The sequence below is a fragment of the Tachysurus vachellii genome, chromosome 3 (assembly GCF_030014155.1).
Source record: "Tachysurus vachellii isolate PV-2020 chromosome 3, HZAU_Pvac_v1, whole genome shotgun sequence".
In the NCBI taxonomy this organism is placed as follows: domain Eukaryota; kingdom Metazoa; phylum Chordata; class Actinopteri; order Siluriformes; family Bagridae; genus Tachysurus; species Tachysurus vachellii.
In genome coordinates, this window is record NC_083462.1 from 34,530,569 (window position 1) to 34,546,417 (window position 15,849).

At 35.2% G+C, this 15,849-nt stretch overlaps 1 long non-coding RNA gene across 1 annotated transcript; it reads right to left on the reverse strand.

The window, feature by feature from the left end:
* Positions 1–12,226: 12,226 nt before the first annotated feature.
* LOC132843580 (uncharacterized) lies at positions 12,227–15,160 on the reverse strand. The gene is made up of 5 exons (XR_009648126.1): positions 14,829–15,160; positions 14,203–14,394; positions 13,763–13,915; positions 13,128–13,324; positions 12,227–12,371 (listed from the first exon to the last, which is right to left on the reverse strand). It is a non-coding gene; the product is annotated as an uncharacterized LOC132843580 (long non-coding RNA).
* Between the last annotated feature and the right edge of the window lie 689 nt (positions 15,161–15,849).

The window sequence follows — 15,849 nt, forward strand, 5'->3', positions numbered from 1 at the left end:
GAGCTTTTCCTGTTTGCACATACTTGGTATACAAAAGCAAAACTCACCATTAAGTTAAATATCCTAAATAGCATTAACCTGGATGCTGTCATTAATAATGTTATATTTTCTCAATAATTAATATTCTTAGTTATTTTTGCTGTTGTTTTTCTATTACTTTAAACAGCAAATTCACAATGTTGTCATTTCATTGCAGATTGAGAAACTCCATGCCATTGGCAGAGGTGGCAAATGTACACAGATCCTTTACTCAAGTAGAAGTACAGATACTCGTTTTTTAAAAGACTCCAGTAAAAGTTGAAGTAGTGACTACACTCTTTTACTCAAGTTAAAGTAAAGAAGTATGGGCTCTGACATGTACTTAAGTAAAAAGTCGCTGTTACTACTACCTGTTTATATATATAATTTTGGAGTGTGCTGATGGATATTTGTGTTCATCAGCCACAAGCGTGTTACGAAAGGCAGGCACTGATGTAGGTGAGGTAGGGTGGAGTCAGCGTTCACATTCATCCCAAAGGTGTTCAGTAGGGATGAGATCAGAAAACAACCACATATAGCAGGAAAGGTCAGGTGACCCAATACTTTTGGAAATATAATTACCAAGTGTATCACCAAGGCCATATCCCAAACTGTAGGGAGATTCCAGCTCTGTCCTTGAAAACAACTCAAAATTATTGTGATGTTTTACAAATGACAAAATTAATGTTAATTAAATTAAGCACATTGTGTTTTTTCGGTTGACACAATTCGCAACGCATTCGCCAGGAATCCTTTTTGACGCCGATTATTTCCAACATCTCCCTCATATATGGCCATGGGTGTTCAGGAATGTACTCGTTGTTAGTTATTTTAACATCGGTGACTCCCTCTGAATTAACATTGGCCATTCCTTTTGTAGGCGTGCTGCTCATTGTTAGCTCCGCTATCCTTAGTCTATGTCTGATAGCCAGTAAATAATACACCAGTCACATGGTGAAAAACCCACACAATGATAGGATGACAGGCTGGAAACAGCGCTCAATGAGAAGAAATAATACTAAAAGTAACGAGTCTGTTTTGAAAATGTAAGAAGTAAAAAGTTGTCTATTTGTGTAAAAATGTAATGAGTAAAAGTAAAAAGTTGTCTGAAAAATAAATAGTGGAGTAAAGTACTGATACCAGAAAAATGTACTTAAGTACAGTAACGAAGTATTTTTACTCCATTACTTGCCAGAGGTGGGAAGTAATGGAGTAAAAATACTTCGTTACTGTACTTAAGTAAATTTTTTTGGTATCAGTACTTTACTCCACTATTTAAGTAACAAATGTAAAGTTAAACAATCTTAAACACTTGCTTACAATCATAGAACATGTGTTGGATATATAAAAATGTAAACCTCTCCCAAGTTTCTACTGTCAAGGAGGTTAGGAGTGAAATTGACTGAATTTAAGGTTGTTTTTTTTTTTTTTTAGGGTTGAGCCATTCCTTTATGATTTAAACACTGACAAAATCTTTTGGGTACTAAAAAAAAAGGTTGTGAAAATACAGTGCATGCATCTCACCATCACAAATTTTTTCCAAGGAAAACAAAAAAAAAGAAAAGAAGTGTGAAATATTAGCTCCTCGCTGCACACTCTCCACCTGTGCCCAGGACTACCTTCAGAGGATAGGCCCAATATATGAAAAAAATTTGTGATGGTGAGATGCATGAACTGTATTTTTTAGTACCCAAAAGATTTTGTCAGTGTTTAAATCATAAAGGAATGGCTCAACCCTAAAAAAAAAACAACAACCTTAAATTCAGTCAATTTCACTCCTAACCTCCTTGACAGTAGAAACTTGGGAGAGGTTTACATTTTTATATATCCAACACATGTTCTATGATTGTAAGCAAGTGTTTAAGATTGTTTAATTGTATATTTGTTACTTTAATGTGCATTTATGTTAGAACAATATTGGGTTTAAACATACTGCCAACTATGGAATAATGTTTGGGATGGTTTTTCTAGGAGCCATATTTCCTTTCTGTTTTCAGCCCACATACAACAATATTTTTAATGTTTAGTCTCGCTGACCAAAGCACTTTTTGTAGGGACATGTACTAATTAGATCCATGATATCTGCTAAGGTCTGTTTTGGTCACTGAGTCAATGAATCAAATTGTAATAAATCTCAATGTAGTGCTGACTGTAGAGCTCACGATGCAGATGGAACATTAATGGAAATAGCACAAAGAAAAAGGAAACCATCAAATGTTGGCTGGATACACCGCACACACACTACTACTAACTTGGAGGCATAAAGCCCAAAGTTTTCTTACTGCACGACACAGTCTAGTCTGCAAACAAACATTACACTTGGTGTCATTTTTTGAATACATATTATGAGCACTCTGTTTTTTTCCTGACTAAAAGATGTATTTGTTTTAGTCACAGAAAATCAATTAAATATAGATTTGCAGATGTATAATACATCCAGTAGACTATCAATAATTTCCCTGGAATTTAAAGTGCCCACAAATCTGGTTATGAAAAATTTGACTATATGATTCAAACAGATTAACACTTAAAATATGTACAGTTCAAGTTCATGGTTAACATTATAAATGTGAGTGAAACACAACACTTGTTTAACTTGCACAGGTTGGACCAAGGATATCAATGATGATCAGCTGATTACGCTGCACCTCACACCCTGTGACCCATTGGAGAACAAAAGCAACCGCGAGGTGGTGAGGACCATGCGGGTGGAGCAGACAAGCACTACAGAGGGGAAGATGGAGCAGACGAGCACTACAGAGGGGAGGATGGAGCAGTCGAGCACTACGGAGGAGAGGATGGAACAGACGAGCACTACAGAGGGGGAGATGGAGCAGACGAGCACTACAGAGGGGGAGGGGGAGCAGATGAGCACTACAGAGGGGAGGACGGAGCAGACAAGCACTACAGAGGGGAGGATGGAGCAAACGAGCACTACAGAGGAGAGGATGGAGCAGAAGAGCTCTACAGAGGAGAGGATGGAGCAGACGAGCACTACAGAGGGTCAAGGTAATTAGGACAGATTTAAAAAGTTACAATTTATATTTGTAAAGCCTTGAAGTGGTTGACCCATGGGTTACTTTATCGTTACTTGACTTGACTTATCGTTACTTTTCCCCATAGAGCTTTATGCAGGTTAGGGCTGCATGATATATATTTTCAGCATCAACATTGCAATGTATGCATGTGAAATAGTCACATTTCAGGACGCATTAAGTCAAGTAGGGAAATTAACTCAAACATGTCACGCTAAAACATTTTTGCTGCTTGATACTAAAGTAAAACTTTCAAGTTTCTCATTTTCATGAATAATCTACAAGAAAAGTCCGTCTGATATTATATTATTAGACAGTTGATAGATCTATCTGTACTAGGGCTGTTGGAACAAATTTCTTGAGTCATACATTTAAATGTCAGGGTAGGGCCACATGATATTTGAAAAAATTTAAATGTAAAAATTTTGTTTTTCTGCACCATATATTGTGATAGAGCTATTCAAGTTATCTGGTGAATTTTTTTTTTGTGAATTTCTATTTGGAAAGAATTAACCATTCAAGGATGACTGGGTGATTTTGTAGGTGGGTGAATACACATTGAAAATAATGAATACATCACAAGCATAAATAAATACAATAGAACAAAGATACAAATGAAATAAATAGTGCTTTTATATATTTTCAGGTAAATCTAACAGGAACAGAAATTGAATAGTCAAATGTAAAATAACACTGCATATTCTTAACTGTATGAATTAAATATACTTAATTTGTGTTAAAACTACAAAAGTGATTTTTCTCTTTGTCTTTTGTTGTTTGATTGACATTCATGACACAGAAAGAAGCAGGAATATAGGCTACGGTCACTTTAAGACGAATGCACGGATCCTAAATACTGTTACACAACCAATTTTCTTTCTCAATTGTAACAGCATTCTGTGTTCAGGTCTACATGGCTCTGCGTGTGTGCACTCAGAATACAGCTGCACGTGCAGAATTCAGTTCTCTTTCTCGTCTTTGTGTGCTCAAATGGTTTAAAATTGCTTTAATGTTGAAACTTACATGACCTAAAACACACTGAAATGATAAACTTTAATTATATGATGGTAAAACTTTGCATTTATTCTGAGAATCACGTACGTGAGGGGCATTGTTGTTACGCCCTTAAAACTAGTGTAGGCAATGTTAGAGAAACCAGCCAGAGATGCTAGAATATGAAAGTATCCAACTGTAAAAATACCACCCCTCCCATCAGACCTCACAAATTAAGCATACATTTGAGTTTGGTCATTTTGATTTTGGTCATTTTGATTTTGGATTTTGTGCGTACTATATGTATAGTTATTTCTAAAAGCAAAGCAAACTCATGGCACCAATTGAAACACAGTTTTAGAAGTGCTTACAGAGCACACATAAGAGATGGTCTAAAATTCAGTGAATCCTTAGGTCCTTCTTGTCAGTGGGGTCAAAGGATGTCAGTGTTTATGTCCATGAGCGCTTGAAGGCAACAAATCTTAAAATCAATTGGATTGTCATGCAATTTGATGAGCACATTTCATGCTAACCACACCACATGCCGCACTTGTGCGTTATTGTGATCTAGTATTTTAAATAATAAGTTAAAGCTTTATTTGGTATATGAGAAATTTTCTTTCTCCAAACCCACAGCTGTCTTCACAGGGTCAGCCAGGGGCACAGTCACAAGTCCCAAAAAGTAAAAGTCAGGTATGTAAATAATGTTTGTAGGGTAATTATTGGTGGATCTGATATCTCTATTAACATAGCTCATTTGTCAAGCAGATTCTCATAAGGAATTGAATTAATTAAATAGAATTTAAAGGGGACCTCTTATGCTTATTCCCAGTTCTACAGTATATTTATGTAGCTTTGTAGAAGCCAACATTCTGTTTTCCTTAGACAAAAATTTATCAAGAGTAACTCCTCCTAGGGCTTTCAAGCCACATGAACCAAATTCGGATATGTTGTAGACCCTGGTCTGAAGTTTGTTGCTATTACTTTTCTTAGTGATCTGAGTACCGGTACTTCCGGTACCGGGTCTCAAAATGGCCTTTTTCCCATAGACTCCTATTATAAACTTTGGAGGTTTATAACTCGAAAAACTATTTTTAAATTGGTGTACCGACTGGCCTTTCGGTTGTTTGGGGCAGCCCTGCCCCAAAATATGCAAAATCAAAAAACTTTTTATAACATAGACATGTGACACATCAAAACACTCAGCCCAATGTGGGGAACTTCCTCAAGAGTATCCGGATGACGTCACATGCTCGTCTCCACTTACCTCCAAATGTTTTGGCACCCTAGCTTTCTGTCTACTTGCTTCCAAAAGTAACACTGTCCCTTATGTCCACTCGCCTCCAAAAAGCACCGGCCTTTGCGAATACTTGCACCGTCAAAGACAACATCAAAGTTTGTCGCGACAAACTTTACAAATCTAGTTTTATTCTGAAACTCTACTAGAATAGATTTGCATGTCCACAGTTACAAAAAAATCCTTATTTATCTTAAATTGACCCTTTTATTCTGACCATCAGTTCATTGTCTGTCTGAAAAAGCCATTTTAGATGGAGCAATCTAGAAGCCTACTGGTTACTATTCTAATAAGCCTGCACATGATGTATATAATGTGGAGCCAAATATAATATTGTGTGTACACATTTACTGAAAGAGAGGATGTTCTGTTCTCATATTTTTGGGGGTATCTAGATGCACCAGGGACACATTGATGTTGAAAAGACATTACAAAGTGCATTTTTGTCAATTATTATTTTTATTTTTTTCTGAGTGGATATATGACTGGACTATAATCTTCTATCCCACAGGTGGACTAAGACATATGCCAGAGAGGAAAAAGCCTCAAAAGAGTAAGTGCATGTAAATGCAATGATTGATGCTTCCATCAGTGTGTTGACCTTGCTATTTTACCCTTGGTTATTTGCTATATTTCTATTGGGTTTTTTAACTACTTACAACACATAATTAGTCCTAACAGACAAACTATAAAATCCAACTGGCTTCAGGTGTCTAATTTGACCAAAATGCATTGCCAAGTAGTAGAATAAGCAGCAGAAGAGTATTCTCAATTGTGATCTGTGGCTCAAGCAGAGGTATTGTTATTCCAGCAAGAATACCACATTTGAACTGAGAATAATTTGGTTATAGGGTACTTGGTTCAACTTTTGATTAAAGATAAACATCACATGTCATCCTTGTAAGTCTGGTCACTACTTAAGTCTTCTTAGTTGTTTATTTTGTTCCTAATCTAAGAAATGTGTGAAACATGTTTTTAATGTTCACAGATTGCTCCTATCACAATCGCTTAGAGACTTTCCCATCAGGAGTGTTGTAAGAGAAAGAGTGAGAAAGGTTAGACAGTCATACAAGAAATGCATAGTGTACACAGTATGTAGAGTTTAATATAGGATTTAGAAACCTCCTTGTGTGTTGGCAATACATACTATACATACCATAATTGTTAGATAGATCATTTTTATGTGTTTAGTCTTTTTTAATTACAGATTAGGAAGGAGCTTGTACTGAAAAATTCATTATCAGATACTGTAAATATCAACAATGACCCTTTGTATCAATGAAAATCAGTGCATATAACCAATCATAATAGCCTTATGCTAAGAATTGAATTTATGTGTTTTTATGCTTTTTAATTTCTTGACAGGGCAAAGCAGAAATGTTGCTTGACTGGGAGCCCTGTCCAGTATGGTATGTATTCCTCTGTTTTTCTGCTTTATTAATTATTGCATGCATTATTAATTTACTTTAACTTCTTAATTTTTATTTATTTATTTATTTATTTATTTTTGGCTGCAATGATTTGTTATTAATCTGCTCTGTTTCACAAATGGTGGTGGTAGTTCATAGATGGAAAATTAAACTGTTATAAAAAAACATGTTCTGTAATGATGTATGCTTTACACTTGTTAAAAGGTTTATGTTTATTGGAAACGCCCAAGTACAAGTTCAAAACAAATTTCCTTCTTTTTTTTAGTGGCAAGGAGTGGGCCCATTCCTGGCAGCCAAAGGATTCAATCCAAATGAATAAAAATAAATAAAATGTACAATTGTAATCCATTTTGGTTTCTGCCTATTTATTTAATTCTTTTCTGTGCTGCATTTGAAGTTGTATCACATCTTTCTGTAGTGGTGAAAAGATGAAAATCTCCAGTAAATGTGACAAATGGGGTTTAACACCAAGCAGGCTTAAATCATTAATTTAAGTCATCAAATCAGTCATTAATAAAAAATATTCACAAGACAAATTTTCACAAGACCAAATAAATAAATGTTATTTTTATTTAGTATTGAATGGGTTGTTAGCATTAATTTTGTGCTATCAACTCTGTTAATAAGAATAGTGAATTTCACTGGTATTGGTATAACTGATCTTTTTTTAATGTCAACACAGTACTGTATACATATTACAGCCACACGCAAATCTCTGTATATTAAGTTCACTACTATAGCAGAAACATGCAGTAGTAGTACAACTTTTTATAACTGTACCTCCAACAAACCTTTACTTGTGGGATGACATAAAATACATCCTCACAATACATACATTTTAAAAGAAATGTCTCCAATTAAATATGTGGGAGAAACTCTCTCCAATGTGGGAGAAACAGACACAAAACACAACCTTGCAAACAATTTGAACACAAATAGCATAACACTGTACAACCTCATGAGTGCCAAATTCCCTGGATTTGTGAAAATACTTTGCAGTTAATTTTTATAAAAAAACGTTCTATAACCGTCTTTGCGGTTTTCCGCCGACTAATGTTATAGATAAATGCCTCCAGCTCTGACTGCGCGTGCACGCTGCTTCTCCATTTAAATAAAGCAGACAGCTGATGACGCACTATTGAAAGACTACAATGCACGCGTGTAAAAGCAAAGTAAAAAAATTCGCTCTTGGAACAAACTCATAAATAATTTTCTTTCCCATCGATGTCATGTCCTACATTTTAACGTAATTTTTATTTTTTATTTTTGAAAGTAAATATTATACTTATAGTTTTAGGGTGGCTGAGATCACAGACAGGGGGGCTGGAGCAACCCTAAAAAAGGTCTAGAACTGCCCCTGCTGAAAGTGCTTTACATGGAAGGGGAATCTCCTCAACCACCACCAATGTGCACCATCCAACTGGATGATGCAACGACAGCCATATTGCGCCAGAACGCCCACCACACACCAGCTTATTGGTGGAGAGGAGACAGAGTGATGAAGCTAGTCAGTCATAACTTGATTTCGTGTTCTGTTGTCCGTGCTTTTCAAGTTAACTTAACCTTACAGTCCACTGTTAAGAAAGGCTTGTTTGAGAATTATGAAGCTAGAATATGGTTCAACAATAAGTGACCATCTTCATACTATTACATTCTCTCTCCCACACTCTCACTGTCTTCCACTCCAAACTTGTCAGCTGACTGTTGGCGCTTTACTTCTTAAACCAATCATATTTTTGTCTCAACCCTCTTGAACCAAACATGTCATAGTTGTTAAAGTTTAAAGCTGTTCCTTAGCTGCTGTCAGCTGTCATTTCAGGCAAATCGACGTGACCCTCTTCCACCCCATTCACCTCCAGTTGTCATTGCATTCAGCTCTCATGGATCCTTCTGTTAAACCTCTGAAAAGAGGGAGATGTAAGAGAATGACAAACACGGCGTTTCTTCACTGCCAACTTTATGGGAAATCACTTTTGTATTCATCACAATTTACAACAACTTTGCAAAACAGCATCCATTGTCTTGTTTCTTCCTTTTACCCATTTTAACAGCACTCTTAATTATAGAACATTTTAGTTATTTATATATAATATTTGGTCATTTATAATCAAGACATGAATCAATTAATACAGCTTTTCAAATTCAAAATACCATTTATATGCTCTTTCTAACTAACTTGCATCTATACCTCAATTCTGTAATCCACTTTTCACATCTCCATATATTCACCTTTTTCTTTTCCACACATCAATCAACACTAAATTACCGAGTTACACATGAAATACAACATGCCAATGTTAAACTCTCTCTCGTTATGTATCTTTATGGCTTCGCGCCATTATGTAGGCCTTGCGCCCTCTCACACCTGAGCTCGTGCATCGTTAAACTAATACACATTTAACCATTTCCAACAAAACACAATCGATATCGTTTTACCCTCTATATACTCTTAAACATTATATTATAATCACATAAGAACATTGTCACATTTTATCGTTCAAACTGCTACCTGAAAAGAGGGAGATGTAAGAGAATGACAAACACGGCGTTTCTTCACTGCCAACTTTATGGGAAATGAAGAAAACTGCGAGTTCTCCCTCTAGTGAACCAGCAGGCAAAAGCAATCAATCAGATGGTATCAAACGAAATGCAGATGAACTAAAACTACCAACAAATGACCTAGGTATATTTTTAACAGTTGTAAGCATTCAAAATATTTGTAAATTATTTTTACTGTTTTCCTCTTTCAGAGTACACAGATTTATTTCCTCTTTTTGAACAGGCAAAAGCAATCGCTCTTATATAAAATGCAGAAGAACTAAACACACATTTGTTTTGTGAATTTAAATTCATCTTTCAATCTGTCACACCTTCCACTGAGCTCCACATTCAGTTATCTACACTCCAGATATCAGCATACAGATTTTCAGCCCTGCATCACCACCATTGTCTAGACTCCATGCCAAAGAATATTGGTTTCTGCATCTTGTCAGTAAATTGTTATGATGACTCTTTAAGCCTTTAGTGAATAAATAGTAATTTGGTGTATTTTCATTTGTATTTTTGTCAAAGAACACAAATGAACTACAATAAACACTTGTAAAATATTATAATTTTTGTTTTTACTTTTCCATGCATCATGTTATCTCAAAACACAGTAATATGGATGATTAAATAACTAAACAACTTACATTGAGCATATTTAATTGAGAAATTTGATTGTTTTAGGTGGATTACTTTGAAATGACAATTTGGGGTAGCATATACTGTAATTTAATTATAAATATACTTTTCTGGATCACCATGGTTATAGCTACTATAAATGAACACTAGTCACTAGTGTTTTTCACTAGTTAAAAGACAACTACAGATTTTTAACCCTAAACTGGAAGAACTTCAAGTGTGGACGCTGATTTGAACGCTTAGTAACAAGTTCATTGGCACATCTGTACTGGGAATTGTAGTTTTTAAATACAGTGATATATTCCCCATATTTAAAAGTTGACAGTATTAAACTGTGGATCCTCTTAAGGGCTTTAGAGGGTGGGAAAAACATTGGTGTTATCAGATTTTAAAAATATAATTGTTAAATGGGTGAAAATTGCTTGTGAGCTATTTTTGACAGCACTCCCAGTTGGTGCCCAATAGTGACTATAGCCACATGATAGCTGAGGTCCAGAGCTCTCTATAACAGCTGGTCCCATGTCTGTAGACCTTTTTGTTGCTGGATTATAAGACTTCAAAAATGGTCCGAGGTCAAGGTTCAAAGATAAGTATTTGGAACGCAGGCGCCTTGTAGAACCTTCGTACTGACATATGTAATATGTTACTCTCAATTGGTATGGTTGAGACCATACCAATTGATGTATTTGGTTTAGCTCTAAGACAAAGTTTTAATTTTCTCTTTTCATTACCACAAGCCATCCCAGGCCTAGTTTCAGAGAGCACTTTGAAGGCCCTGAATATAAAAAAGAAGCTTTTTGTTTGTTTATCCTTTTTATGTGAAAATAGTGACCAAAATGATTCACTTTCAAGTTGACAACAATATGACAGAATCTGTTTTATTAGCTAATTTCTTTGTCCTTCGGAAAAGTTTTAATTATCACAATTTCATGAAAAAACTAGCTTTACAGAACCCCTTTGACAAAAATTACTAAATTGTTTGACATGGCCTAATTTTTAACATTATTTTCATGATGAAATGCGAGATCTATGTTTTCAGTCTCAACCCAAGTCCTTCAGGCCTGTAGTAATGCACTGGATGGTCAGCAGAATTGTAATTTAAAAAGGCGATTCATTTTGGTCACTACTTCTGCAAGTTTATTACAAGGATGAAACCCCTTGAGATGAACCATCTAGTTTTCAAGGGGGTCCTTAACACATATCAGGGACGCAAACAGCTGGGGGGAAAAGATGAGAACATTGCACGGGGCAGTAGCATGCTCGCACTGAATTTTTTTATTTTTTAAAAATTTTTTTTTTAAAGTTATTTGTTTTACATGCTCATTTGTAGTTACTTCAAGGGATTTTTTTCATGTATTATTATTACCCTATATGTCAATAACTAATTTTTCTCAAAAAATTGTTGCAACATTTTACAAAAATAAACATTTGGTTACCCCTGTAAGACACACCCCCTTTCATAAAAACACAGTTTTCATTGGATCTATGCAAATCCTATAGATGACCTATTTTGATCTCAAAATGTTCTCACTGAAAGGTGAGGAGTTTGCCTCTATGTATTTACAGAAACTACTTACATAAACACAATCCAAATACAGTCACACATACATAGACAAAAACTCTCCCAGGTCTAGCCACTCGCCAAAATAAAAAAATGCCAAAATACATGCAGTAAATGTATAAATACTAATACAAAGCTATGCATACATTATGCATATACACCTTAGATACACATTACTTCTATATCTCAAGTTTAATGCCAAGAACAGTTTGTTTGTAAATAAATAAAAATACCTGCCTTAAAGTAATGTATTAATAATGCAGTGTGATGTCAAATTAAACAAGATTACACATAAATATGCTTAATTTATGTTTCTTTCTCCAGCTATTTACTTTCATCAACCATAAAACTTTTTGTTTTTAAAATAATGTATGGAAAAATAAAAACATTATTTCTTTGGAAATAATTTATTGAAAATACACCAAATGCATATTTGTCACACGTGTCATAAGGTTGTTTTTAATGACACTGGACTGAGGTTAAGGTGAAAAGCATCAGCTTTGTTGATGCTTGAAAAGCATCAACAAAACAGGGAAACAAGTTCTGTCAACTGTAATAATATACAATATAAAGTATAATCATAGCATATAAAACAGTGTATTTTTCTGTTACATGCAATCTAATGCATTATACGTAGGTACTTAATGTATTAGCTAAATCTGCTGTACCAATGTACAATGTGCTTGTAAGGACAAAAAAAAAGACAGTGACGGATAAATTGTCAACAAAGTTTGAATTTTCAACAATTTAGGATGCATACATATTTTGATGTGTTTAATCAATCAGCATACTAATAATATACAGATATAGGGCGAGTCCATTTCCTTCAACACAGTCCTTTGTGTATCTTCCATCTGGGAAAATACAGAAAAACAAAAAAGCAAGAGGTAAGATAAGAAGGTGAAGTTCAACTGTTTTAGAATGAACAAGGTGTGTAAAGCATTAATAAATACACAAATAAATTAAGAGTAACAGTAACGGGGGGGTATTCCATCAATGCAGTTAATGTAAGCTGTCCACTTGAAAAAGCCTTGCTTAAATTAACACTGACTTTCACTGCAGGCTCAAGCCATTCCACTAAATTATTAGCCATGTCTAGTCAACAATGACTTTAACCAGGCTTGAATAAGCATGCATTGTGCATGTGCACAGAGTACATAAGCAGCCCTGAAGAGTTGAGTAAATTTTAAGGCTTGAGTCACACAGATAGTGCTGTTCCCCAAACTAATTGATAAATTGATCATCTCTTTCCTCCATCCAAAACTTCAACCAGCCAACAGTTTAGTGACTTGACCGGCTGACTTTGCTACAAGCTGATTGGCTGTTGAAACAGGTGTTGTACCTTACATTCGAAAACCAGCAACTGGTGAATTGTCACCATCAGAGTAAAGCTGAAAAGGGCCCGTTTACATCACTGTAACGTTCTAAAATGGTTTTGTCTCATTGTGAATCTTTGGTGTGAACTGGGCTTAAGCCACAGTAATGGCACAGAACTCTTACTTAAATCATCAAGATTTATCAAAATAAGCCAGGCTTTTCCTTTATCCACCTTGATGGAACACCCCCAGTCTATTCTCAAGAACAAACAAACATATGAACAAATAAAATACCTAAACTGTGTTTTCCTCTTCATCCTCACTGGTGTCTGGACTACTGAGGCCACTTGGATCTTCTGCTTCAACATGTAGAAGGACAGAGGCCTCAGGACCTAAAGCAGTCTTGTACTGTTGGAGGACAACTTGCAACCGTTCTGACACCTCTGAAAGTCGTCTTCTTAAGAGACAGCAAAGTCCCTCATTTCCCATGTCTACATCTCAAAATACAAAAGAGATTACATTAAAGACAAACTGCTTGTTAAGATTGCTTAATGAGGCCAAAGAACTTCAATGGAGTTAAAAGATTTCATCCATTCAAATCTACATACCAGGATGGTTGGCATATTTAATGTGTATCGTTGCCATGGTAATAGAAATAGGTGTGTTTGATGATGCTGAATTCAATGTTCAAAATTATTTTGTTAATTTCTCCTTTTTTGTAACACAGTACAACAGATACAGCAAATCTATCAAGCAAATGTGAAACGCTTTAAAGCCTTACTGACTTGTTACCATCGCAAATTATAATCCCCATTTGTGGCAATAACCCTTCTACTCCATTCAAATTGTGTGGCTGAGACTGATAATGTTTATTTATTTTTTCATTTGAAATTCATACTTTAAATGGATAGCGGTTTTATTCAACTTACCCTCCTCAGCCATCTTGTTCTTGAGAACCACTGCCAGGCTCTGCAACCATGTGCAGTGTTGTGCCATCTCCAATACCAAAATGCTTTTTTCCTCTTGCAGTCGCATCGCCAACATCACTTGGTCATGCAATTGTTTCTTGATTGAAATGTTGGCTAAGAATCAATAACAGTTGTATGTATGCATGAGACAATCTTGCATAATAGCATTGCAATGTTTTTCAACTATAAAATGTACCTTTTCAAGTTGATACATAATAAAAAAACTGAAAAAACACACAAACTAAATGAATATTACAACACTCAATATGTTACATGCATCTAAAGCATGCATGTAACATATTGAGTGTTGTAATATTCATTTAGTTTGTGTGTTTTTTCAGTATAGTCTATACAGCAGAACTGTAAATAAATTCTTGAGAAGTTTCTGGAAACTGACATACCACTACCATGAACCTCCCATGGCCATATTTGAGACACATTGCTCTCTCCATTAAGGGAATGCTCCACAGTAGCTACATTTATGTTTGTGGCAGAGTCTTGTACAAGACCATTGTATTTCTGGATCTCCTGAAGGAGGAGCTTTTTGTCTTCTGACAGCTTCCTTCGAAGGCGGTGGCGAAACTTGCTGCTGTCTACAAAAAACATGAAGTACAGGGATAGAAGTTTGTGACTGTTCAATAAGAAAAAATTATATAGCTCCCAAAATGTGAAAGCAAAACTGCAGTAACTGAAAATTGAAGCATGTGAAAATTGTAATTTACAGGTAGCTCAAAGGTCTAGTGTCTAACATTTAGGGTGATCTATTGATAAGAATGGAATATATAAATATTTATATATGTATATATATATATATATATATATATATATATATATATATATATATATATATAAATAATTATTAATAGTATTACTTTATATACACACACTTTATGTAATTACTTTTTAATAAATAAATTAATTAATAAATTAAAAGTATAATACTATTTGTATTTCTATGTATTTGTTGGTTGAGTAGGATGCATACAGTAGCTTGATTTTATCAATCTATTATATTATACATTTATACCATTCTGGCGGTAGAGGGTTTGCTTCCGCTGCCTCACACTAAGGTAAAGACCCTAAATTGACTGCTGAAGTCCTCTGTGTGTGGTGCCTTGACTGGCATGAGATGTATCTGGTGTCTCTGTAGAATTAATAGTGAAAACAAATTCACTGTTAAAACACAGAACTGTTTCAGTGTTTGAATTTATACATAAAACTCATTTTAATCCAACTTCATTGAACTTGGTATGTGCATTTCCTGCAGGGAAACTGGAATATAAAATAAACCAGACATATATATGTGGCATAACATTGGATGGTGGTCTTTGGTGGCAGGTCATGTCACCAACTGTTGTAATCCATCAATGATCAGACTGATGATCTTTGGCTGCTCTTTAATATCAAACTTAAAATTTCAAATAGTAGTAAAAAAGGAAATTTGTTGTTTCTTTTATCTGGTCATCAACTGCCCATTCCTTCACATCAGAGAGCCGCTGTGACACCAATTCATCTGTGCAGTGTAGCTCTGTTTTGAGTTCATCTAGCCTTGCAGTCTCATCCTGGAGTCTCTGACAAGTCTGATAAACAGTGTTAATAATACAATAAGCAGGATTAAAACTTGCCAAGTGCACACAACAAAAGGACACGCAAAACAATTAACAGTAGACTTACCTTCACATATCTTGTGGAAAGTGCCTGATGTAGAGAGAGACTTTTTTTGTGGTTCCACCCCACTGCGTGTCCACCCATGTCCACCCGTGCTGTTGAAAGCAAATAATGAGGTTATGATGCTTAATCTAATAAAAGTATTTAGGAATTTTGCAAAAACTCTGATCACCTGCTTTGGACATATATTTGGTAGTCAGGGCACAACGTGACAGGTATCTGTTCACTTGCTCCACCTGCTCTCCGGCTGTTGTTCCTGCTCCTTCCTGGTTCCTACCACTCCATTTAATCTGTTAGTAAAGGGTGGAAGAAATTCAAATCAATTCAAGTACATTTTATTTATATATCCCTATATCACAAATTGCCTCAAAATGCTCTAC